Source organism: Harpia harpyja, chromosome 21 (genome assembly GCF_026419915.1).
Source record: "Harpia harpyja isolate bHarHar1 chromosome 21, bHarHar1 primary haplotype, whole genome shotgun sequence".
NCBI classification, from domain to species: Eukaryota; Metazoa; Chordata; class Aves; order Accipitriformes; family Accipitridae; genus Harpia; species Harpia harpyja.
Window position 1 is genome coordinate 22,600,168 of NC_068960.1, and position 25,881 is coordinate 22,626,048.

Genomic DNA, 25,881 nt, shown 5'->3' on the forward strand with positions numbered 1-25,881 from the left:
TTGGACTGGGAGTTCTTCCCTGCCTCTTGATGTTCCTAGGTCTTGATGACAGGCTTCTTGTACATCCATCGTCTTGGTTTTGACAGTGCTGTCTTTTAACAGGCCGTTACGTTGGACTCCTCGGGGTCTGCCGTACAGCCTCCTTGCCTCAGTGTTTTGGACGCCGTAGGTCATCTTGCCGGATGGCACCTCCCGTCAGGGAGTCCTTCTTCTTGCTGAGAGTTTTCTCTCTCTTTGAATCACCTTGTCTGTACCGTTCTGTGTTGTGTTGGTCTGTGCACAGGTGTGTTTGGCTTGGAGCTGCTCTGCCTGGGGATGTAGAGTCAGGGGTAGGTGGAACAGCAATAAGAGTCTAAGGGTGAAATGTTGATTTGCCTTAATTGTTTAGGCAAGGGTTGTACGGTCATCTGGGATTGAGTAGGCATTGGTGGGCTGTGTGGACAGCAATGTTGAGAGTTTTTTATGGAATTGATTGTAGCCATGTGGCAGAGGCTGTTGAGGGGTAGTGAAGCGGATTTGAGTCTGTAAGGTGTTGAGGCTTGCATGTGATGGGCTTAAAGTTTGGCCCTGTTTTTTTTTTGTTTTGTTTTTTTTAAAATGGCTTGCTGTAGCTGGAGTTGTTAAGCTCTTGCTCTGCATCCAGGCTGACTCGTTCAATGGTCAAAGGTCAAAGGTCACGGGGTCAAAGGTCAAAGGTCACGGGGTCGAGGGTCAAAGATCGACGGATCGGTGTCAATTGTCAAAGGCGGCGGGGGTCGGGGTCAAAGGTCACGGGGTCAAAGGTCAAAGGTCACGGGGTCGAAGGTCGACGATCGGTGTCAATTGTCAAAGGTTGCGGGGTCAAAGGTCAAAGGTCACGGGGTCGAAGGTCGACGATCGGTGTCAGTTGTCAAAGGTCAAAGGTCACGGGGGTCAAAGGTCAAAGGTCACGGGGGTCAAAGGTCAAAGGTCACGGGGTCGAAGGTCGCCGGATCGCTGTGAATTGTCAAAGGCCGTGCGGGTCGGGGTCAAAGGTCAAAGGTCACGGGGTCAAAGGTCGCCGGATCACTGTCAATTGTCAGAGGCCGTGCGGGTCGGGGTCAAAGGTCAAAGGTCACGGGGTCAAAGGTCAAAGGTCACGGGGTCAAAGATCGACGATCGGTGTCAATTGTCAAAGGCCGTGCGGGTCGGGGTCAAAGGTCAAAGGTCACGGGGTCGAAGATCGACGGTCGGTGTCAATTGTCAAAGGCCGTGCGGGTCGGGGTCAAAGGTCAAAGGTCACGGGGTCAAAGGTCAAAGGTCACGGGGTCGAAGGTCGCCGGATCGCTGTCAATTGTCAAAGGCTGCGCGGGTCGGGGTCAAAGGTCAAAGGTCACGGGGTCAAAGGTCACGGGGTCGAAGATCGACGATCGGTGTCAATTGTCAAAGGTCACGGGGTCAAAGGTCAAAGGTCACGGGGTCGAAGGTCGCCGGATCACTGTCAATTGTCAAAGGCCGCGCGGGTCGGGGTCAAAGGTCAAAGGTCACGGGGTCAAAGGTCAAAGGTCAAAGGTCACGGGGTCGAAGGTCGCCGGATCGCTGTCAATTGTCAAAGGCCGCGCGGGTCGGGGTCAAAGGTCAAAGGTCACGGGGTCAAAGGTCAAAGGTCACGGGGTCAAAGATCGACGATCGGTGTCAATTTTCAAAGGCCGTGCGGGTCGGGGTCAAAGGTCAAAGGTCACGGGGTCGAAGATCGACGGTCGGTGTCAATTGTCAAAGGCCGTGCGGGTCGGGGTCAAAGGTCAAAGGTCACGGGGTCAAAGGTCAAAGGTCAAAGGTCACGGGGTCGAAGGTCGCCGGATCGCTGTCAATTTTCAAAGGCCGTGCGGGTCGGGGTCAAAGGTCAAAGGTCACGGGGTCGAAGATCGACGGTCGGTGTCAATTGTCAAAGGCCGTGCGGGTCGGGGTCAAAGGTCAAAGGTCACGGGGTCAAAGGTCAAAGGTTAAAGGTCACGGGGTCGAAGGTCACCGGATCGCTGTCAATTGTCAAAGGCCGCGCGGGTCGGGGTCAAAGGTCAAAGGTCACGGGGTCAAAGGTCAAAGGTCACGGGGTCGAAGATCGACGATCGGTGTCAATTGTCAAAGGTCGCGGGGTCAAAGGTCAAAGGTCGCGGGGTCAAAGGTCAAAGGTCACGGGGTCAAAGATCGACGGATTGGTGTCAATTGTCAAAGGCCACGCGGGTCGGGGTCAAAGGTCAAAGGTCACGGGGTCAAAGATAGACGATTGGTGTCAATTGTCAAAGGTCGCGGGGTCAAAGGTCAAAGGACACGGGGTCAAAGGTCAAAGGTCACTGGGTCGAAGGTCAAAGGTCAAAGGTCACGGGGTCGAAGGTCGTCGATCGGTGTCAATTGTCAAAGGCCGCGCGGGTCGGGGTCAAAGGTCACGGGGTCAAAGGTCAAAGGTCACGGGGTCAAAGATCGTCGATCGGTGTCAATTGTCAAAGGCCGTGCGGGTCGGGGTCAAAGGTCAAAGGTCACGGGGTCAAAGGTCAAAGGTCACGGGGTCAAAGATCGTCGATCGGTGTCAGTTGTCAAAGGCCGCGCGGGTCGGGGTCAAAGGTCAAAGGTCACGGGGTCGAAGATCGACGGTCGGTGTCAATTGTCAAAGGCCGTGCGGGTCGGGGTCAAAGGTCAAAGGTCACGGGGTCAAAGGTCAAAGGTCAAAGGTCACGGGGTCGAAGGTCGCCGGATCGCTGTCAATTGTCAAAGGCCGTGCGGGTCGGGGTCAAAGGTCAAAGGTCACGGGGTCAAAGGTCAAAGGTCACGGGGTCAAAGATCGACGATCGGCGTCAATTTTCAAAGGCCGTGCGGGTCGGGGTCAAAGGTCAAAGGTCACGGGGTCGAAGATCGACGGTCGGTGTCAATTGTCAAAGGCCGTGCGGGTCGGGGTCAAAGGTCAAAGGTCACGGGGTCAAAGGTCAAAGGTTAAAGGTCACGGGGTCGAAGGTCGCCGGATCGCTGTCAATTGTCAAAGGCCGCGCGGGTCGGGGTCAAAGGTCAAAGGTCACGGGGTCAAAGGTCAAAGGTCACGGGGTCGAAGATCGACGATCGGTGTCAATTGTCAAAGGTCGCGGGGTCAAAGGTCAAAGGTCGCGGGGTCAAAGGTCAAAGGTCACGGGGTCAAAGATCGACGGATTGGTGTCAATTGTCAAAGGCCACGCGGGTCGGGGTCAAAGGTCAAAGGTCACGGGGTCAAAGGTCAAAGGTCACTGGGTCGAAGGTCAAAGGTCAAAGGTCACGGGGTCGAAGGTCGTCGATCGGTGTCAATTGTCAAAGGCCGCGCGGGTCGGGGTCAAAGGTCACGGGGTCAAAGGTCAAAGGTCACGGGGTCAAAGATCGTCGATCGGTGTCAATTGTCAAAGGCCGTGCGGGTCGGGGTCAAAGGTCAAAGGTCACGGGGTCAAAGGTCAAAGGTCACGGGGTCAAAGATCGTCGATCGGTGTCAGTTGTCAAAGGCCGCGCGGGTCGGGGTCAAAGGTCAAAGGTCACGGGGTCGAAGATCGACGGTCGGTGTCAATTGTCAAAGGCCGTGCGGGTCGGGGTCAAAGGTCAAAGGTCACGGGGTCAAAGGTCAAAGGTCAAAGGTCACGGGGTCGAAGGTCGCCGGATCGCTGTCAATTGTCAAAGGCCGTGCGGGTCGGGGTCAAAGGTCAAAGGTCACGGGGTCAAAGGTCAAAGGTCACGGGGTCAAAGATCGACGATCGGTGTCAATTTTCAAAGGCCGTGCGGGTCGGGGTCAAAGGTCAAAGGTCACGGGGTCGAAGATCGACGGTCGGTGTCAATTGTCAAAGGCCGTGCGGGTCGGGGTCAAAGGTCAAAGGTCACGGGGTCAAAGGTCAAAGGTTAAAGGTCACGGGGTCGAAGGTCGCCGGATCGCTGTCAATTGTCAAAGGCCGCGCGGGTCGGGGTCAAAGGTCAAAGGTCACGGGGTCAAAGGTCAAAGGTCACGGGGTCGAAGATCGACGATCGGTGTCAATTGTCAAAGGTCGCGGGGTCAAAGGTCAAAGGTCGCGGGGTCAAAGGTCAAAGGTCACGGGGTCAAAGATCGACGGATTGGTGTCAATTGTCAAAGGCCACGCGGGTCGGGGTCAAAGGTCAAAGGTCACGGGGTCAAAGGTCAAAGGTCAAAGGTCACTGGGTCGAAGGTCAAAGGTCAAAGGTCACGGGGTCGAAGATCGACGGTCGGTGTCAATTGTCAAAGGCCGTGCGGGTCGGGGTCAAAGGTCAAAGGTCACGGGGTCAAAGGTCAAAGGTTAAAGGTCACGGGGTCGAAGGTCGCCGGATCGCTGTCAATTGTCAAAGGCCGCGCGGGTCGGGGTCAAAGGTCAAAGGTCACGGGGTCAAAGGTCAAAGGTCACGGGGTCGAAGATCGACGATCGGTGTCAATTGTCAAAGGTCGCGGGGTCAAAGGTCAAAGGTCGCGGGGTCAAAGGTCAAAGGTCACGGGGTCAAAGATCGACGGATTGGTGTCAATTGTCAAAGGCCACGCGGGTCGGGGTCAAAGGTCAAAGGTCACGGGGTCAAAGGTCAAAGGTCAAAGGTCACTGGGTCGAAGGTCAAAGGTCAAAGGTCACGGGGTCGAAGGTCGTCGATCGGTGTCAATTGTCAAAGGCCGCGCGGGTCGGGGTCAAAGGTCACGGGGTCAAAGGTCAAAGGTCACGGGGTCAAAGATCGTCGATCGGTGTCAATTGTCAAAGGCCGTGCGGGTCGGGGTCAAAGGTCAAAGGTCACGGGGTCAAAGGTCAAAGGTCACGGGGTCAAAGATCGTCGATCGGTGTCAGTTGTCAAAGGCCGCGCGGGTCGGGGTCAAAGGTCAAAGGTCACGGGGTCGAAGATCGACGGTCGGTGTCAATTGTCAAAGGCCGTGCGGGTCGGGGTCAAAGGTCAAAGGTCACGGGGTCAAAGGTCAAAGGTCAAAGGTCACGGGGTCGAAGGTCAAAGGTCAAAGGTCACGGGGTCGAAGGTCGCCGGATTGCTGTCAATTGTCAAAGGCCGTGCGGGTCGGGGTCAAAGGTCAAAGGTCACGGGGTCAGAGGTCAAAGGTCACGGGGGCAAAGGTAGAAGGTCACAGGTCATGGGACCGGGGGTCAAAGGTCAAAGCTGCTGGATCTGCACGGTCCCTCTGCTCTTCCCCGGGGCTCCCGGGCCTCGGGAACCTCCCAGTCTGCCTCAATCTAGCGCTTAGCCACCGACTTACCGTTGCGTCTGCTGGCCTCGCCGCTGATTGATGTGATTTTAATAACTACAGTGTTATTGCATTTAATGAGCTAGTTTCCTACCTAGTTTAGAGGCACATCTATCTTTTTCTGTCTATGCCTCAGAAAAATTAAGTTTAACTCCTTACCCGGTCACGTTGCTGATGCAATAGTTGTAGCTGTAGTACAGGAGCAGGTATCGTCATTGCCAGTAAGGGTCGCTTTCTCTATTCAGGGTCTCGCTTACTGTAAATTTAAGGCAGGTAAGAACACTCCTGCTGCTCCTCCAGCTGACTTTATAACTTCTGGTGGTTTGCCCTTCCCCTTTCCCAGGTGATTGCACTAAGGGTGGTGGGCGGAGGCTCGGGGTATTTGAGCCACAGCCTCTGCTGAGGGAGCTCATTGTGCTCCTGGGTTTCTCTGGTGTTGGTGCTCAGCTCTTCCTTGAGTCCTTTGCAGCTTTTGAGCTGGCTCAGCTCTTTGGGAAGAGGTGTCTGCTCGAGGTAAGAGCTTCAGGACCAGTTAAGGTTCAGCAGCATGTGTAGTAGAAAGTAACGCTTGTGCGCAGCTTTTTTTTTTTTTTTCCCCCCTTTCTTTTTTCAGGTCAGTAATTTTGTTTTGAGTGTTCAGGGGTAGAAAGTTGGTTTAATAGTATGCATTGTTTGTTTGGGGTTTTTTTAATTCTTCATGCATTGTGTTTTCCTGGATTTCCCAACTTTATCGAAAACAGAACCTTTCACCAGTTCTGCTGTATGCTGTGTAAGTTGCTGATATCTCTCTTAACGGGACCAATGATGACATTGTTTAGCAGGGGTTAGAGCGAGCGTCTTGTATGCATCCATATATGGAGTTTTAGTATTTCTGAAGAAAGCAGAAGGGCCGTGAGGCACAGTGCCTTTCAGGCTCTGGGATGCCTCGTCACCTTTCCTCATTGCCCACAGAACGCCTTGTTGTCCCTAGAACCTTTGCAGCTTGTGGCAGGCCCCTCGTAGATTACAAGCCTTGGGGCTTGACTTTATTTTGTGGGCAAGTAGCGGAGCTGGAATGAGCGGGGAAGCAAACACGGTGGTGCTTATGAGGAGGGGGGAGTTGGGCAAGTAGTTGGCGTTGGCCGGCGGGATGCTTACTCCCTTTTCTGATTTTTTTGTTTGTTTGTTTCCTTGCAGATGTTAAAGACCAATGTGTCACCTTGAGGAACATCCCAGTTAGCCTGTGTGGTTTTTGTGGAGGATGGTTTGAGACCCACGGCCCTCTGAAAGTTAAGTTGAGGGACCAGGGCTGGGCAGAGGCTGGGAGGGAGGAACGAAGCTGAGAATTGCAGGGAGGGGTTTTAAAGTTAGCACAGGAGAGAGGCCCGTCCAGGAGCAGTGCCGTTTGGGCAGGCGAAGGGAGCGGGTTGCTTTGCAGCACGAGACCAGCGTGTGCCGGGCAGGGCAGTTCCAGCCTTTGTCTGCGGTGGTGTGCAGTTTGTGTAGTCTGTCTTCTGTCCCTTAGACCTTTTGCGGGTCTCAATGTCCTCATTGCGCTTTGCGCCGGGGGAGCGTGGCATGCGCTTTAGGCTCCGTCCCTAGGGTCTCGAATGCCCGTACTCATCGGCACAATGCCATTGGAGCGTTTCTTTTTTTGCATTTGCAGCTCTAAAGCACGGATCGGTCTCGGCAGATTCCGGTCGGTCCTCTCTCGCGGCATTCTTCTGGGCTGCGTCGGCAGCTCCGCTCTCTAGCCATCCATTTTCTTGGACTGGGAGTTCTTCCCTGCCTCTTGATGTTCCTAGGTCTTGATGACAGGCTTCTTGTACATCCATCGTCTTGGTTTTGACAGTGCTGTCTTTTAACAGGCCGTTACGTTGGACTCCTCGGGGTCTGCCGTACAGCCTCCTTGCCTCAGTGTTTTGGACGCCGTAGGTCATCTTGCCGGATGGCACCTCCCGTCAGGGAGTCCTTCTTCTTGCTGAGAGTTTTCTCTCTCTTTGAATCACCTTGTCTGTACCGTTCTGTGTTGTGTTGGTCTGTGCACAGGTGTGTTTGGCTTGGAGCTGCTCTGCCTGGGGATGTAGAGTCAGGGGTAGGTGGAACAGCAATAAGAGTCTAAGGGTGAAATGTTGATTTGCCTTAATTGTTTAGGCAAGGGTTGTACGGTCATCTGGGATTGAGTAGGCATTGGTGGGCTGTGTGGACAGCAATGTTGAGAGTTTTTTATGGAATTGATTGTAGCCATGTGGCAGAGGCTGTTGAGGGGTAGTGAAGCGGATTTGAGTCTGTAAGGTGTTGAGGCTTGCATGTGATGGGCTTAAAGTTTGGCCCTGTTTTTTTTTTGTTTTGTTTTTTTTAAAATGGCTTGCTGTAGCTGGAGTTGTTAAGCTCTTGCTCTGCATCCAGGCTGACTCGTTCAATGGTCAAAGGTCAAAGGTCACGGGGTCAAAGGTCAAAGGTCACGGGGTCGAGGGTCAAAGATCGACGGATCGGTGTCAATTGTCAAAGGCGGCGGGGGTCGGGGTCAAAGGTCACGGGGTCAAAGGTCAAAGGTCACGGGGTCGAAGGTCGACGATCGGTGTCAATTGTCAAAGGTTGCGGGGTCAAAGGTCAAAGGTCACGGGGTCGAAGGTCGACGATCGGTGTCAGTTGTCAAAGGTCAAAGGTCACGGGGGTCAAAGGTCAAAGGTCACGGGGGTCAAAGGTCAAAGGTCACGGGGTCGAAGGTCGCCGGATCGCTGTGAATTGTCAAAGGCCGTGCGGGTCGGGGTCAAAGGTCAAAGGTCACGGGGTCAAAGGTCGCCGGATCACTGTCAATTGTCAGAGGCCGTGCGGGTCGGGGTCAAAGGTCAAAGGTCACGGGGGTCAAAGGTCAAAGGTCACGGGGTCAAAGATCGACGATCGGTGTCAATTGTCAAAGGCCGTGCGGGTCGGGGTCAAAGGTCAAAGGTCACGGGGTCGAAGATCGACGGTCGGTGTCAATTGTCAAAGGCCGTGCGGGTCGGGGTCAAAGGTCAAAGGTCACGGGGTCAAAGGTCAAAGGTCACGGGGTCGAAGGTCGCCGGATCGCTGTCAATTGTCAAAGGCTGCGCGGGTCGGGGTCAAAGGTCAAAGGTCACGGGGTCAAAGGTCACGGGGTCGAAGATCGACATCGGTGTCAATTGTCAAAGGTCAAAGGTCAAAGGTCAAAGGTCACGGGGTCGAAGGTCGTCGATCGATGTCAATTGTCAAAGGCCGTGCGGGTCGGGGTCAAAGGTCAAAGGTCACGGGGTCAAAGGTCAAAGGTCAAAGGTCACGGGGTCGAAGGTCGCCGGATCGCTGTCAATTGTCAAAGGCCGCGCGGGTCGGGGTCAAAGGTCAAAGGTCACGGGGTCAAAGGTCAAAGGTCACGGGGTCAAAGATCGACGATCGGTGTCAATTTTCAAAGGCCGTGCGGGTCGGGGTCAAAGGTCAAAGGTCACGGGGTCGAAGATCGACGGTCGGTGTCAATTGTCAAAGGCCGTGCGGGTCGGGGTCAAAGGTCAAAGGTCACGGGGTCAAAGGTCAAAGGTCAAAGGTCACGGGGTCGAAGGTCGCCGGATCGCTGTCAATTTTCAAAGGCCGTGCGGGTCGGGGTCAAAGGTCAAAGGTCACGGGGTCGAAGATCGACGGTCGGTGTCAATTGTCAAAGGCCGTGCGGGTCGGGGTCAAAGGTCAAAGGTCACGGGGTCAAAGGTCAAAGGTTAAAGGTCACGGGGTCGAAGGTCACCGGATCGCTGTCAATTGTCAAAGGCCGCGCGGGTCGGGGTCAAAGGTCAAAGGTCACGGGGTCAAAGGTCAAAGGTCACGGGGTCGAAGATCGACGATCGGTGTCAATTGTCAAAGGTCGCGGGGTCAAAGGTCAAAGGTCGCGGGGTCAAAGGTCAAAGGTCACGGGGTCAAAGATCGACGGATTGGTGTCAATTGTCAAAGGCCACGCGGGTCGGGGTCAAAGGTCAAAGGTCACGGGGTCAAAGATAGACGATTGGTGTCAATTGTCAAAGGTCGCGGGGTCAAAGGTCAAAGGACACGGGGTCAAAGGTCAAAGGTCACTGGGTCGAAGGTCAAAGGTCAAAGGTCACGGGGTCGAAGGTCGTCGATCGGTGTCAATTGTCAAAGGCCGCGCGGGTCGGGGTCAAAGGTCACGGGGTCAAAGGTCAAAGGTCACGGGGTCAAAGATCGTCGATCGGTGTCAATTGTCAAAGGCCGTGCGGGTCGGGGTCAAAGGTCAAAGGTCACGGGGTCAAAGGTCAAAGGTCACGGGGTCAAAGATCGTCGATCGGTGTCAGTTGTCAAAGGCCGCGCGGGTCGGGGTCAAAGGTCAAAGGTCACGGGGTCGAAGATCGACGGTCGGTGTCAATTGTCAAAGGCCGTGCGGGTCGGGGTCAAAGGTCAAAGGTCACGGGGTCAAAGGTCAAAGGTCAAAGGTCACGGGGTCGAAGGTCGCCGGATCGCTGTCAATTGTCAAAGGCCGTGCGGGTCGGGGTCAAAGGTCAAAGGTCACGGGGTCAAAGGTCAAAGGTCACGGGGTCAAAGATCGACGATCGGCGTCAATTTTCAAAGGCCGTGCGGGTCGGGGTCAAAGGTCAAAGGTCACGGGGTCGAAGATCGACGGTCGGTGTCAATTGTCAAAGGCCGTGCGGGTCGGGGTCAAAGGTCAAAGGTCACGGGGTCAAAGGTCAAAGGTTAAAGGTCACGGGGTCGAAGGTCGCCGGATCGCTGTCAATTGTCAAAGGCCGCGCGGGTCGGGGTCAAAGGTCAAAGGTCACGGGGTCAAAGGTCAAAGGTCACGGGGTCGAAGATCGACGATCGGTGTCAATTGTCAAAGGTCGCGGGGTCAAAGGTCAAAGGTCGCGGGGTCAAAGGTCAAAGGTCACGGGGTCAAAGATCGACGGATTGGTGTCAATTGTCAAAGGCCACGCGGGTCGGGGTCAAAGGTCAAAGGTCACGGGGTCAAAGGTCAAAGGTCACTGGGTCGAAGGTCAAAGGTCAAAGGTCACGGGGTCGAAGGTCGTCGATCGGTGTCAATTGTCAAAGGCCGCGCGGGTCGGGGTCAAAGGTCACGGGGTCAAAGGTCAAAGGTCACGGGGTCAAAGATCGTCGATCGGTGTCAATTGTCAAAGGCCGTGCGGGTCGGGGTCAAAGGTCAAAGGTCACGGGGTCAAAGGTCAAAGGTCACGGGGTCAAAGATCGTCGATCGGTGTCAGTTGTCAAAGGCCGCGCGGGTCGGGGTCAAAGGTCAAAGGTCACGGGGTCGAAGATCGACGGTCGGTGTCAATTGTCAAAGGCCGTGCGGGTCGGGGTCAAAGGTCAAAGGTCACGGGGTCAAAGGTCAAAGGTCAAAGGTCACGGGGTCGAAGGTCGCCGGATCGCTGTCAATTGTCAAAGGCCGTGCGGGTCGGGGTCAAAGGTCAAAGGTCACGGGGTCAAAGGTCAAAGGTCACGGGGTCAAAGATCGACGATCGGTGTCAATTTTCAAAGGCCGTGCGGGTCGGGGTCAAAGGTCAAAGGTCACGGGGTCGAAGATCGACGGTCGGTGTCAATTGTCAAAGGCCGTGCGGGTCGGGGTCAAAGGTCAAAGGTCACGGGGTCAAAGGTCAAAGGTTAAAGGTCACGGGGTCGAAGGTCGCCGGATCGCTGTCAATTGTCAAAGGCCGCGCGGGTCGGGGTCAAAGGTCAAAGGTCACGGGGTCAAAGGTCAAAGGTCACGGGGTCGAAGATCGACGATCGGTGTCAATTGTCAAAGGTCGCGGGGTCAAAGGTCAAAGGTCGCGGGGTCAAAGGTCAAAGGTCACGGGGTCAAAGATCGACGGATTGGTGTCAATTGTCAAAGGCCACGCGGGTCGGGGTCAAAGGTCAAAGGTCACGGGGTCAAAGGTCAAAGGTCAAAGGTCACTGGGTCGAAGGTCAAAGGTCAAAGGTCACGGGGTCGAAGGTCGTCGATCGGTGTCAATTGTCAAAGGCCGCGCGGGTCGGGGTCAAAGGTCACGGGGTCAAAGATCGTCGATCGGTGTCAATTGTCAAAGGCCGTGCGGGTCGGGGTCAAAGGTCAAAGGTCACGGGGTCAAAGGTCAAAGGTCACGGGGTCAAAGATCGTCGATCGGTGTCAGTTGTCAAAGGCCGCGCGGGTCGGGGTCAAAGGTCAAAGGTCACGGGGTCGAAGATCGACGGTCGGTGTCAATTGTCAAAGGCCGTGCGGGTCGGGGTCAAAGGTCAAAGGTCACGGGGGTCAAAGGTCAAAGGTCAAAGGTCACGGGGTCGAAGGTCGCCGGATCGCTGTCAATTGTCAAAGGCCGTGCGGGTCGGGGTCAAAGGTCAAAGGTCACGGGGTCAAAGGTCAAAGGTCACGGGGTCAAAGATCGTCGATCGGTGTCAATTTTCAAAGGCCGTGCGGGTCGGGGTCAAAGGTCAAAGGTCACGGGGTCGAAGATCGACGGTCGGTGTCAATTGTCAAAGGCCGTGCGGGTCGGGGTCAAAGGTCAAAGGTCACGGGGTCAAAGGTCAAAGGTTAAAGGTCACGGGGTCGAAGGTCGCCGGATCGCTGTCAATTGTCAAAGGCCGCGCGGGTCGGGGTCAAAGGTCAAAGGTCACGGGGTCAAAGGTCAAAGGTCACGGGGTCGAAGATCGACGATCGGTGTCAATTGTCAAAGGTCGCGGGGTCAAAGGTCAAAGGTCGCGGGGTCAAAGGTCAAAGGTCACGGGGTCAAAGATCGACGGATTGGTGTCAATTGTCAAAGGCCACGCGGGTCGGGGTCAAAGGTCAAAGGTCACGGGGTCAAAGGTCAAAGGTCAAAGGTCACTGGTTCGAAGGTCAAAGGTCAAAGGTCACGGGGTCGAAGGTCGTCGATCGGTGTCAATTGTCAAAGGCCGCGCGGGTCGGGGTCAAAGGTCACGGGGTCAAAGGTCAAAGGTCACGGGGTCAAAGATCGTCGATCGGTGTCAATTGTCAAAGGCCGTGCGGGTCGGGGTCAAAGGTCAAAGGTCACGGGGTCAAAGGTCAAAGGTCACGGGGTCAAAGATCGTCGATCGGTGTCAGTTGTCAAAGGCCGCGCGGGTCGGGGTCAAAGGTCAAAGGTCACGGGGTCGAAGATCGACGGTCGGTGTCAATTGTCAAAGGCCGTGCGGGTCGGGGTCAAAGGTCAAAGGTCACGGGGTCAAAGGTCAAAGGTCAAAGGTCACGGGGTCGAAGATCGACGATCGGTGTCAATTGTCAAAGGTCAAAGGTCAAAGGTCAAAGGTCACGGGGTCGAAGGTCGCCGGATCGCTGTCAATTGTCAAAGGCCGCGCGGGTCGGGGTCAAAGGTCAAAGGTCACGGGGTCAAAGGTCAAAGGTCAAAGGTCACGGGGTCAAAGGTCAAAGGTCACGGGGTCAAAGATCGACGATCGGTGTCAATTTTCAAAGGCCGTGCGGGTCGGGGTCAAAGGTCAAAGGTCACGGGGTCGAAGATCGACGGTCGTGTCAATTGTCAAAGGCCACGCGGGTCGGGGTCAAAGGTCAAAGGTCACGGGGTCAAAGGTCAAAGGTCAAAGGTCACGGGGTCGAAGGTCGCCGGATCGCTGTCAATTGTCAAAGGCCACGCGGGTCGGGGTCAAAGGTCAAAGGTCACGGGGTCAAAGGTCAAAGGTCACGGGGTCGAAGATCGACGATCGATGTCAATTGTCAAAGGTCGCGGGGTCAAAGGTCAAAGGTCACGGGGTCAAAGGTCAAAGGTCACGGGGTCAAAGATCGACGGATTGGTGTCAATTGTCAAAGGCCGCGCGGGTCGGGGTCAAAGGTCAAAGGTCACGGGGTCAAAGATAGACGATTGGTGTCAATTGTCAAAGGTCGCGGGGTCAAAGGTCAAATGACACGGGGTCAAAGGTCAAAGGTCACTGGGTCGAAGGTCAAAGGTCAAAGGTCACGGGGTCGAAGGTCGTCGATCGGTGTCAATTGTCAAAGGCCGCGCGGGTCGGGGTCAAAGGTCACGGGGTCAAAGGTCAAAGGTCACGGGGTCGAAGGTCGCCGGATCGCTGTCAATTGTCAAAGGCCGCACGGGTCGGGGTCAAAGGTCAAAGGTCACGGGGTCAAAGGTCAAAGGTCAAAGGTCACGGGGTCAAAGGTCGCCGGATTGCTGTCAATTGTCAAAGGCCGTGCGGGTCGGGGTCAAAGGTCAAAGGTCACGGGGTCAGAGGTCAAAGGTCACGGGGGCAAAGGTAGAAGGTCACAGGTCATGGGACCGGGGGTCAAAGGTCAAAGCTGCTGGATCTGCACGGTCCCTCTGCTCTTCCCCGGGGCTCCCGGGCCTCGGGAACCTCCCAGTCTGCCTCAATCTAGCGCTTAGCCACCGACTTACCGTTGCGTCTGCTGGCCTCGCCGCTGATTGATGTGATTTTAATAACTACAGTGTTATTGCATTTAATGAGCTAGTTTCCTACCTAGTTTAGAGGCACATCTATCTTTTTCTGTCTATGCCTCAGAAAAATTAAGTTTAACTCCTTACCCGGTCACGTTGCTGATGCAATAGTTGTAGCTGTAGTACAGGAGCAGGTATCGTCATTGCCAGTAAGGGTCGCTTTCTCTATTCAGGGTCTCGCTTACTGTAAATTTAAGGCAGGTAAGAACACTCCTGCTGCTCCTCCAGCTGACTTTATAACTTCTGGTGGTTTGCCCTTCCCCTTTCCCAGGTGATTGCACTAAGGGTGGTGGGCGGAGGCTCGGGGTATTTGAGCCACAGCCTCTGCTGAGGGAGCTCATTGTGCTCCTGGGTTTCTCTGGTGTTGGTGCTCAGCTCTTCCTTGAGTCCTTTGCAGCTTTTGAGCTGGCTCAGCTCTTTGGGAAGAGGTGTCTGCTCGAGGTAAGAGCTTCAGGACCAGTTAAGGTTCAGCAGCATGTGTAGTAGAAAGTAACGCTTGTGCGCAGCTTTTTTTTTTTTTTTCCCCCCTTTCTTTTTTCAGGTCAGTAATTTTGTTTTGAGTGTTCAGGGGTAGAAAGTTGGTTTAATAGTATGCATTGTTTGTTTGGGGTTTTTTTAATTCTTCATGCATTGTGTTTTCCTGGATTTCCCAACTTTATCGAAAACAGAACCTTTCACCAGTTCTGCTGTATGCTGTGTAAGTTGCTGATATCTCTCTTAACGGGACCAATGATGACATTGTTTAGCAGGGGTTAGAGCGAGCGTCTTGTATGCATCCATATATGGAGTTTTAGTATTTCTGAAGAAAGCAGAAGGGCCGTGAGGCACAGTGCCTTTCAGGCTCTGGGATGCCTCGTCACCTTTCCTCATTGCCCACAGAACGCCTTGTTGTCCCTAGAACCTTTGCAGCTTGTGGCAGGCCCCTCGTAGATTACAAGCCTTGGGGCTTGACTTTATTTTGTGGGCAAGTAGCGGAGCTGGAATGAGCGGGGAAGCAAACACGGTGGTGCTTATGAGGAGGGGGGAGTTGGGCAAGTAGTTGGCGTTGGCCGGCGGGATGCTTACTCCCTTTTCTGATTTTTTTGTTTGTTTGTTTCCTTGCAGATGTTAAAGACCAATGTGTCACCTTGAGGAACATCCCAGTTAGCCTGTGTGGTTTTTGTGGAGGATGGTTTGAGACCCACGGCCCTCTGAAAGTTAAGTTGAGGGACCAGGGCTGGGCAGAGGCTGGGAGGGAGGAACGAAGCTGAGAATTGCAGGGAGGGGTTTTAAAGTTAGCACAGGAGAGAGGCCCGTCCAGGAGCAGTGCCGTTTGGGCAGGCGAAGGGAGCGGGTTGCTTTGCAGCACGAGACCAGCGTGTGCCGGGCAGGGCAGTTCCAGCCTTTGTCTGCGGTGGTGTGCAGTTTGTGTAGTCTGTCTTCTGTCCCTTAGACCTTTTGCGGGTCTCAATGTCCTCATTGCGCTTTGCGCCGGGGGAGCGTGGCATGCGCTTTAGGCTCCGTCCCTAGGGTCTCGAATGCCCGTACTCATCGGCACAATGCCATTGGAGCGTTTCTTTTTTTGCATTTGCAGCTCTAAAGCACGGATCGGTCTCGGCAGATTCCGGTCGGTCCTCTCTCGCGGCATTCTTCTGGGCTGCGTCGGCAGCTCCGCTCTCTAGCCATCCATTTTCTTGGACTGGGAGTTCTTCCCTGCCTCTTGATGTTCCTAGGTCTTGATGACAGGCTTCTTGTACATCCATCGTCTTGGTTTTGACAGTGCTGTCTTTTAACAGGCCGTTACGTTGGACTCCTCGGGGTCTGCCGTACAGCCTCCTTGCCTCAGTGTTTTGGACGCCGTAGGTCATCTTGCCGGATGGCACCTCCCGTCAGGGAGTCCTTCTTCTTGCTGAGAGTTTTCTCTCTCTTTGAATCACCTTGTCTGTACCGTTCTGTGTTGTGTTGGTCTGTGCACAGGTGTGTTTGGCTTGGAGCTGCTCTGCCTGGGGATGTAGAGTCAGGGGTAGGTGGAACAGCAATAAGAGTCTAAGGGTGAAATGTTGATTTGCCTTAATTGTTTAGGCAAGGGTTGTACGGTCATCTGGGATTGAGTAGGCATTGGTGGGCTGTGTGGACAGCAATGTTGAGAGTTTTTTATGGAATTGATTGTAGCCATGTGGCAGAGGCTGTTGAGGGGTAGTGAAGCGGATTTGAGTCTGTAAGGTGTTGAGGCTTGCATGTGATGGGCTTAAAGTTTGGCCCTGTTTTTTTTTTGTTTTGTTTTTTTTAAAATGGCTTGCTGTAGCTGGAGTTGTTAAGCTCTTGCTCTGCATCCAGGCTGACTCGTTCAATGGTCAAAGGTCAAAGGTCACGGGGTCAAAGGTCAAAGGTCACGGGGTCGAGGGTCAAAGATCGACGGATCGGTGTCAATTGTCAAAGGCGGCGGGGGTCGGGGTCAAAGGTCACGGGGTCAAAGGTCAAAGGTCACGGGGTCGAAGGTCGACGATCGGTGTCAATTGTCAAAGGTTGCGGGGTCAAAGGTCAAAGGTCACGGGGTCGAAGGTCAAAGGTCACGGGGTCAAAGATCGTCGATCGGTGTCAATTGTCAAAGGCCGTGCGGGTCGGGGTCAAAGGTCAAAGGTCACGGGGTCAAAGGTCAAAGGTCACGGGGTCAAAGATCGTCGATCGGTGTCAGTTGTCAAAGGCCGCGCGGGTCGGGGTCAAAGGTCAAAGGTCACGGGGTCGAAGATCGACGGTCGGTGTCAATTGTCAAAGGCCGTGCGGGTCGGGGTCAAAGGTCAAAGGTCACGGGGTCAAAGGTCAAAGGTCAAAGGTCACGGGGTCGAAGATCGACGATCGGTGTCAATTGTCAAAGGTCAAAGGTCAAAGGTCAAAGGTCACGGGGTCGAAGGTCGCCGGATCGCTGTCAATTGTCAAAGGCCGCGCGGGTCGGGGTCAAAGGTCAAAGGTCACGGGGTCAAAGGTCAAAGGTCAAAGGTCACGGGGTCGAAGGTCGCCGGATCGCTGTCAATTGTCAAAGGCCGCGCGGGTCGGGGTCAAAGGTCAAAGGTCACGGGGTCAAAGGTCAAAGGTCACGGGGTCAAAGATCGACGATCGGTGTCAATTTTCAAAGGCCGTGCGGGTCGGGGTCAAAGGTCAAAGGTCACGGGGTCGAAGATCGACGGTCGGTGTCAATTGTCAAAGGCCGCGCGGGTCGGGGTCAAAGGTCAAAGGTCACGGGGTCAAAGGTCAAAGGTCACGGGGTCAAAGGTCAAAGGTCACGGGGTCAAAGATCGACGATCGGTGTCAATTTTCAAAGGCCGTGCGGGTCGGGGTCAAAGGTCAAAGGTCACGGGGTCGAAGATCGACGGTCGTGTCAATTGTCAAAGGCCACGCGGGTCGGGGTCAAAGGTCAAAGGTCACGGGGTCAAAGGTCAAAGGTTAAAGGTCACGGGGTCGAAGGTCGCCGGATCGCTGTCAATTGTCAAAGGCCGCGCGGGTCGGGGTCAAAGGTCAAAGGTCACGGGGTCAAAGGTCAAAGGTCACGGGGTCGAAGATCGACGATCGACGTCAATTGTCAAAGGTCGCGGGGTCAAAGGTCAAAGGTCACGGGGTCAAAGGTCAAAGGTCACGGGGTCAAAGATCGACGGATTGGTGTCAATTGTCAAAGGCCACGCGGGTCGGGGTCAAAGGTCAAAGGTCACGGGGTCAAAGATAGACGATTGGTGTCAATTGTCAAAGGTCGCGGGGTCAAAGGTCAAATGACACGGGGTCAAAGGTCAAAGGTCACTGGGTCGAAGGTCAAAGGTCAAAGGTCACGGGGTCGAAGGTCGTCGATCGGTGTCAATTGTCAAAGGCCGCGCGGGTCGGGGTCAAAGGTCACGGGGTCAAAGGTCAAAGGTCACGGGGTCGAAGGTCGCCGGATCGCTGTCAATTGTCAAAGGCCGCGCGGGTCGGGGTCAAAGGTCAAAGGTCACGGGGTCAAAGGTCACGGGGCCGAAGGTCGCCGGATCGGTGTGAATTGTCAAAGGCCGTGCGGGTCGGGGTCAAAGGTCAAAGGTCACGGGGTCAGAGGTCAAAGGTCACGGGGGGCAAAGGTAGAAGGTCACAGGTCATGGGACCGGGGGTCAAAGGTCAAAGCTGCTGGATCTGCACGGTCCCTCTGCTCTTCCCCGGGGCTCCCGGGCCTCGGGAACCTCCCAGTCTGCCTCAATCTAGCGCTTAGCCACCGACTTACCGTTGCGTCTGCTGGCCTCGCCGCTGATTGATGTGATTTTAATAACTACAGTGTTATTGCATTTAATGAGCTAGTTTCCTACCTAGTTTAGAGGCACATCTATCTTTTTCTGTCTATGCCTCAGAAAAATTAAGTTTAACTCCTTACCCGGTCACGTTGCTGATGCAATAGTTGTAGCTGTAGTACAGGAGCAGGTATCGTCATTGCCAGTAAGGGTCGCTTTCTCTATTCAGGGTCTCGCTTACTGTAAATTTAAGGCAGGTAAGAACACTCCTGCTGCTCCTCCAGCTGACTTTATAACTTCTGGTGGTTTGCCCTTCCCCTTTCCCAGGTGATTGCACTAAGGGTGGTGGGCGGAGGCTCGGGGTATTTGAGCCACAGCCTCTGCTGAGGGAGCTCATTGTGCTCCTGGGTTTCTCTGGTGTTGGTGCTCAGCTCTTCCTTGAGTCCTTTGCAGCTTTTGAGCTGGCTCAGCTCTTTGGGAAGAGGTGTCTGCTCGAGGTAAGAGCTTCAGGACCAGTTAAGGTTCAGCAGCATGTGTAGTAGAAAGTAACGCTTGTGCGCAGCTTTTTTTTTTTTTTTCCCCCCTTTCTTTTTTCAGGTCAGTAATTTTGTTTTGAGTGTTCAGGGGTAGAAAGTTGGTTTAATAGTATGCATTGTTTGTTTGGGGTTTTTTTAATTCTTCATGCATTGTGTTTTCCTGGATTTCCCAACTTTATCGAAAACAGAACCTTTCACCAGTTCTGCTGTATGCTGTGTAAGTTGCTGATATCTCTCTTAACGGGACCAATGATGACATTGTTTAGCAGGGGTTAGAGCGAGCGTCTTGTATGCATCCATATATGGAGTTTTAGTATTTCTGAAGAAAGCAGAAGGGCCGTGAGGCACAGTGCCTTTCAGGCTCTGGGATGCCTCGTCACCTTTCCTCATTGCCCACAGAACGCCTTGTTGTCCCTAGAACCTTTGCAGCTTGTGGCAGGCCCCTCGTAGATTACAAGCCTTGGGGCTTGACTTTATTTTGTGGGCAAGTAGCGGAGCTGGAATGAGCGGGGAAGCAAACACGGTGGTGCTTATGAGGAGGGGGGAGTTGGGCAAGTAGTTGGCGTTGGCCGGCGGGATGCTTACTCCCTTTTCTGATTTTTTTGTTTGTTTGTTTCCTTGCAGATGTTAAAGACCAATGTGTCACCTTGAGGAACATCCCAGTTAGCCTGTGTGGTTTTTGTGGAGGATGGTTTGAGACCCACGGCCCTCTGAAAGTTAAGTTGAGGGACCAGGGCTGGGCAGAGGCTGGGAGGGAGGAACGAAGCTGAGAATTGCAGGGAGGGGTTTTAAAGTTAGCACAGGAGAGAGGCCCGTCCAGGAGCAGTGCCGTTTGGGCAGGCGAAGGGAGCGGGTTGCTTTGCAGCACGAGACCAGCGTGTGCCGGGCAGGGCAGTTCCAGCCTTTGTCTGCGGTGGTGTGCGGTTTGTGTAGTCTGTCTTCTGTCCCTTAGACCTTTTGCGGGTCTCAATGTCCTCATTGCGCTTTGCGCCGGGGGAGCGTGGCATGCGCTTTAGGCTCCGTCCCTAGGGTCTCGAATGCCCGTACTCATCGGCACAATGCCATTGGAGCGTTTCTTTTTTTGCATTTGCAGCTCTAAAGCACGGATCGGTCTCGGCAGATTCCGGTCGGTCCTCTCTCGCGGCATTCTTCTGGGCTGCGTCGGCAGCTCCGCTCTCTAGCCATCCATTTTCTTGGACTGGGAGTTCTTCCCTGCCTCTTGATGTTCCTAGGTCTTGATGACAGGCTTCTTGTACATCCATCGTCTTGGTTTTGACAGTGCTGTCTTTTAACAGGCCGTTACGTTGGACTCCTCGGGGTCTGCCGTACAGCCTCCTTGCCTCAGTGTTTTGGACGCCGTAGGTCATCTTGCCGGATGGCACCTCCCGTCAGGGAGTCCTTCTTCTTGCTGAGAGTTTTCTCTCTCTTTGAATCACCTTGTCTGTACCGTTCTGTGTTGTGTTGGTCTGTGCACAGGTGTGTTTGGCTTGGAGCTGCTCTGCCTGGGGATGTAGAGTCAGGGGTAGGTGGAACAGCAATAAGAGTCTAAGGGTGAAATGTTGATTTGCCTTAATTGTTTAGGCAAGGGTTGTACGGTCATCTGGGATTGAGTAGGCATTGGTGGGCTGTGTGGACAGCAATGTTGAGAGTTTTTTATGGAATTGATTGTAGCCATGTGGCAGAGGCTGTTGAGGGGTAGTGAAGCGGATTTGAGTCTGTAAGGTGTTGAGGCTTGCATGTGATGGGCTTAAAGTTTGGCCCTGTTTTTTTTTTGTTTTGTTTTTTTTAAAATGGCTTGCTGTAGCTGGAGTTGTTAAGCTCTTGCTCTGCATCCAGGCTGACTCGTTCAATGGTCAAAGGTCAAAGGTCACGGGGTCAAAGGTCAAAGGTCACGGGGTCGAGGGTCAAAGATCGACGGATCGGTGTCAATTGTCAAAGGCGGCGGGGGTCGGGGTCAAAGGTCACGGGGTCAAAGGTCAAAGGTCACGGGGTCGAAGGTCGACGATCGGTGTCAATTGTCAAAGGTTGCGGGGTCAAAGGTCAAAGGTCACGGGGTCGAAGGTCGACGATCGGTGTCAGTTGTCAAAGGTCAAAGGTCACGGGGGTCAAAGGTCAAAGGTCACGGGGGTCAAAGGTCAAAGGTCACGGGGTCGAAGGTCGCCGGATCGCTGTGAATTGTCAAAGGCCGTGCGGGTCGGGGTCAAAGGTCAAAGGTCACGGGGTCAAAGGTCGCCGGATCACTGTCAATTGTCAGAGGCCGTGCGGGTCGGGGTCAAAGGTCAAAGGTCACGGGGTCAAAGGTCAAAGGTCACGGGGTCAAAGATCGACGATCGGTGTCAATTGTCAAAGGCCGTGCGGGTCGGGGTCAAAGGTCAAAGGTCACGGGGTCGAAGATCGACGGTCGGTGTCAATTGTCAAAGGCCGTGCGGGTCGGGGTCAAAGGTCAAAGGTCACGGGGTCAAAGGTCAAAGGTCACGGGGTCGAAGGTCGCCGGATTGCTGTCAATTGTCAAAGGCTGCGCGGGTCGGGGTCAAAGGTCAAAGGTCACGGGGTCAAAGGTCACGGGGTCGAAGATCGACGATCGGTGTCAATTGTCAAAGGTCAAAGGTCAAAGGTCAAAGGTCACGGGGTCGAAGGTCGTCGATCGGTGTCAATTGTCAAAGGCCGTGCGGGTCGGGGTCAAAGGTCAAAGGTCACGGGGTCAAAGGTCAAAGGTCAAAGGTCACGGGGTCGAAGGTCGCCGGATCGCTGTCAATTGTCAAAGGCCGCGCGGGTCGGGGTCAAAGGTCAAAGGTCACGGGGTCAAAGGTCAAAGGTCACGGGGTCAAAGATCGACGATCGGTGTCAATTTTCAAAGGCCGTGCGGGTCGGGGTCAAAGGTCAAAGGTCACGGGGTCGAAGATCGACGGTCGGTGTCAATTGTCAAAGGCCGTGCGGGTCGGGGTCAAAGGTCAAAGGTCACGGGGTCAAAGGTCAAAGGTCAAAGGTCACGGGGTCGAAGGTCGCCGGATCGCTGTCAATTGTCAAAGGCCGTGCGGGTCGGGGTCAAAGGTCAAAGGTCACGGGGTCAAAGGTCAAAGGTCACGGGGTCAAAGATCGACGATCGGTGTCAATTTTCAAAGGCCGTGCGGGTCGGGGTCAAAGGTCAAAGGTCACGGGGTCGAAGATCGACGGTCGGTGTCAATTGTCAAAGGCCGTGCGGGTCGGGGTCAAAGGTCAAAGGTCACGGGGTCAAAGGTCAAAGGTTAAAGGTCACGGGGTCGAAGGTCGCCGGATCGCTGTCAATTGTCAAAGGCCGCGCGGGTCGGGGTCAAAGGTCAAAGGTCACGGGGTCAAAGGTCAAAGGTCACGGGGTCGAAGATCGACGATCGGTGTCAATTGTCAAAGGTCGCGGGGTCAAAGGTCAAAGGTCGCGGGGTCAAAGGTCAAAGGTCACGGGGTCAAAGCTCGACGGATTGGTGTCAATTGTCAAAGGTCGCGGGGTCAAAGGTCAAAGGACACGGGGTCAAAGGTCACTGGGTCGAAGGTCAAAGGTCAAAGGTCACGGGGTCGAAGGTCGTCGATCGGTGTCAATTGTCAAAGGCCGTGCGGGTCGGGGTCAAAGGTCACGGGGTCAAAGGTCAAAGGTCACGGGGTCAAAGATCGTCGATCGGTGTCAGTTGTCAAAGGCCGCGCGGGTCGGGGTCAAAGGTCAAAGGTCACGGGGTCGAAGATCGACGGTCGGTGTCAATTGTCAAAGGCCGTGCGGGTCGGGGTCAAAGGTCAAAGGTCACGGGGTCAAAGGTCAAAGGTCAAAGGTCACGGGGTCGAAGGTCGCCGGATCGCTGTCAATTGTCAAAGGCCGTGCGGGTCGGGGTCAAAGGTCAAAGGTCACGGGGTCAAAGGTCAAAGGTCACGGGGTCAAAGATCGACGATCGGTGTCAATTTTCAAAGGCCGTGCGGGTCGGGGTCAAAGGTCAAAGGTCACGGGGTCGAAGATCGACGGTCGGTGTCAATTGTCAAAGGCCGTGCGGGTCGGGGTCAAAGGTCAAAGGTCACGGGGTCAAAGGTCAAAGGTTAAAGGTCACGGGGTCGAAGGTCGCCGGATCGCTGTCAATTGTCAAAGGCCGCGCGGGTCGGGGTCAAAGGTCAAAGGTCACGGGGTCAAAGGTCAAAGGTCACGGGGTCGAAGATCGACGATCGGTGTCAATTGTCAAAGGTCGCGGGGTCAAAGGTCAAAGGTCGCGGGGTCAAAGGTCAAAGGTCACGGGGTCAAAGATCGACGGATTGGTGTCAATTGTCAAAGGTCACGGGGTCAAAGGTCAAAGGTCACGGGGTCAAAGATCGTCGATCGGTGTCAATTGTCAAAGGCCGTGCGGGTCGGGGTCAAAGGTCAAAGGTCACGGGGTCAAAGGTCAAAGGTCACAGGGTCAAAGATCGTCGATCGGTGTCAGTTGTCAAAGGCCGCGCGGGTCGGGGTCAAAGGTCAAAGGTCACGGGGTCGAAGATCGACGGTCGGTGTCAATTGTCAAAGGCCGTGCGGGTCGGGGTCAAAGGTCAAAGGTCACGGGGTCAAAGGTCAAAGGTCAAAGGTCACGGGGTCGAAGGTCGCCGGATCGCTGTCAATTGTCAAAGGCCGTGCGGGTCGGGGTCAAAGGTCAAAGGTCACGGGGTCAAAGGTCAAAGGTCACGGGGTCAAAGATCGTCGATCGGTGTCAATTTTCAAAGGCCGTGCGGGTCGGGGTCAAAGGTCAAAGGTCACGGGGTCGAAGATCGACGGTCGGTGTCAATTGTCAAAGGCCGTGCGGGTCGGGGTCAAAGGTCAAAGGTCACGGGGTCAAAGGTCAAAGGTTAAAGGTCACGGGGTCGAAGGTCGCCGGATCGCTGTCAATTGTCAAAGGCCGCGCGGGTCGGGGTCAAAGGTCAAAGGTCACGGGGTCAAAGGTCAAAGGTCACGGGGTCGAAGATCGACGATCGGTGTCAATTGTCAAAGGTCGCGGGGTCAAAGGTCAAAGGTCGCGGGGTCAAAGGTCAAAGGTCACGGGGTCAAAGATCGACGGATTGGTGTCAATTGTCAAAGGCCACGCGGGTCGGGGTCAAAGGTCAAAGGTCACGGGGTCAAAGATAGACGATTGGTGTCAATTGTCAAAGGTCGCGGGGTCAAAGGTCAAAGGACACGGGGTCAAAGGTCAAAGGTCACTGGGTCGAAGGTCAAAGGTCAAAGGTCACGGGGTCGAAGGTCGTCGATCGGTGTCAATTGTCAAAGGCCGCGCGGGTCGGGGTCAAAGGTCACGGGGTCAAAGGTCAAAGGTCACGGGGTCAAAGATCGTCGATCGGTGTCAATTGTCAAAGGCCGTGCGGGTCGGGGTCAAAGGTCAAAGGTCACGGGGTCAAAGGTCAAAGGTCACGGGGTCAAAGATCGTCGATCGGTGTCAGTTGTCAAAGGCCGCGCGGGTCGGGGTCAAAGGTCAAAGGTCACGGGGTCGAAGATCGACGGTCGGTGTCAATTGTCAAAGGCCGTGCGGGTCGGGGTCAAAGGTCAAAGGTCACGGGGTCAAAGGTCAAAGGTCACGGGGTCAAAGATCGACGATCGGTGTCAATTGTCAAAGGCCGTGCGGGTCGGGGTCAAAGGTCAAAGGTCACGGGGTCAAAGATAGACGATTGGTGTCAATTGTCAAAGGTCGCGGGGTCAAAGGTCAAAGGACACGGGGTCAAAGGTCAAAGGTCACTGGGTCGAAGGTCAAAGGTCAAAGGTCACGGGGTCGAAGGTCGTCGATCGGTGTCAATTGTCAAAGGCCGCGCGGGTCGGGGTCAAAGGTCACGGGGTCAAAGGTCAAAGGTCACGGGGTCAAAGATCGTCGATCGGTGTCAATTGTCAAAGGCCGTGCGGGTCGGGGTCAAAGGTCAAAGGTCACGGGGTCAAAGGTCAAAGGTCACGGGGTCAAAGATCGTCGATCGGTGTCAGTTGTCAAAGGCCGCGCGGGTCGGGGTCAAAGGTCAAAGGTCACGGGGTCGAAGATCGACGGTCGGTGTCAATTGTCAAAGGCCGTGCGGGTCGGGGTCAAAGGTCAAAGGTCACGGGGTCAAAGGTCAAAGGTCAAAGGTCACGGGGTCGAAGATCGACGATCGGTGTCAATTGTCAAAGGTCAAAGGTCACGGGGTCAAAGGTCACGGGGTCAAAGGTCAAAGGTCACGGGGTCAAAGATCGTCGATCGGTGTCAATTTTCAAAGGCCGTGCGGGTCGGGGTCAAAGGTCAAAGGTCACGGGGTCGAAGATCGACGGTCGGTGTCAATTGTCAAAGGCCGTGCGGGTCGGGGTCAAAGGTCAAAGGTCACGGGGTCAAAGGTCAAAGGTTAAAGGTCACGGGGTCGAAGGTCGCCGGATCGCTGTCAATTGTCAAAGGCCGCGCGGGTCGGGGTCAAAGGTCAAAGGTCACGGGGTCAAAGGTCAAAGGTCACGGGGTCGAAGATCGACGATCGGTGTCAATTGTCAAAGGTCGCGGGGTCAAAGGTCAAAGGTCGCGGGGTCAAAGGTCAAAGGTCACGGGGTCAAAGATCGACGGATTGGTGTCAATTGTCAAAGGCCGCGCGGGTCGGGGTCAAAGGTCAAAGGTCACGGGGTCAAAGATAGACGATTGGTGTCAATTGTCAAAGGTCGCGGGGTCAAAGGTCAAAGGACACGGGGTCAAAGGTCAAAGGTCAAAGGTCACTGGGTCGAAGGTCAAAGGTCAAAGGTCACGGGGTCGAAGGTCGTCGATCGGTGTCAATTGTCAAAGGCCGCGCGGGTCGGGGTCAAAGGTCACGGGGTCAAAGGTCAAAGGTCACGGGGTCAAAGATCGTCGATCGGTGTCAATTGTCAAAGGCCGTGCGGGTCGGGGTCAAAGGTCAAAGGTCACGGGGTCAAAGGTCAAAGGTCACGGGGTCAAAGATCGTCGATCGGTGTCAGTTGTCAAAGGCCGCGCGGGTCGGGGTCAAAGGTCAAAGGTCACGGGGTCGAAGATCGACGGTCGGTGTCAATTGTCAAAGGCCGTGCGGGTCGGGGTCAAAGGTCAAAGGTCACGGGGTCAAAGGTCAAAGGTCAAAGGTCACGGGGTCGAAGATCGACGATCGGTGTCAATTGTCAAAGGTCAAAGGTCAAAGGTCAAAGGTCACGGGGTCGAAGGTCGCCGGATCGCTGTCAATTGTCAAAGGCCGCGCGGGTCGGGGTCAAAGGTCAAAGGTCACGGGGTCAAAGGTCAAAGGTCAAAGGTCACGGGGTCGAAGGTCGCCGGATCGCTGTCAATTGTCAAAGGCCGCGCGGGTCGGGGTCAAAGGTCAAAGGTCACGGGGTCAAAGGTCAAAGGTCACGGGGTCAAAGATCGTCGATCGGTGTCAATTTTCAAAGGCCGCGCGGGTCGGGGTCAAAGGTCAAAGGTCACGGGGTCGAAGATCGACGGTCGGTGTCAATTGTCAAAGGCCGCGCGGGTCGGGGTCAAAGGTCAAAGGTCACGGGGTCAAAGGTCAAAGGTCACGGGGTCAAAGGTCAAAGGTCACGGGGTCAAAGATCGACG